This window comes from Morone saxatilis, unplaced genomic scaffold (assembly GCF_004916995.1).
Source record: "Morone saxatilis isolate NCDOM2014 unplaced genomic scaffold, NCSU_SB_2.0 Contig0, whole genome shotgun sequence".
Taxonomy (NCBI): domain Eukaryota; kingdom Metazoa; phylum Chordata; class Actinopteri; family Moronidae; genus Morone; species Morone saxatilis.
The window spans coordinates 20,572,891-20,573,221 of NW_023339650.1; positions in this window are offsets into that span (position 1 = coordinate 20,572,891).

The window sequence follows — 331 nt, forward strand, 5'->3', positions numbered from 1 at the left end:
ATAAACTCTTGTTTGAATTCAGCCTCTTAAACTTTGTTGTTGGAAACTTGAACAAACTTGAACAAATGAAGAAGGAAGAAACGCTGACGCAGAACTTTGAAAACCACAAGTTCCCCAACCATCAGTGTCATTAGACTTTCTTCTTCTGATGTTTGAAGATTGAACTCGTCCTGTGGAGCTCACCCGGTAAGCCAGAGACAATCCTGATGTATTAACATTAAATCAATGGCTAAAACTTATAATTAGACATGTATTTGTGAGTGTGTTAGAGATGTATGCAATGATATGTGACTATAGGAAGTGCATTTGTCTGGAAAGTTTGGTGTATTCA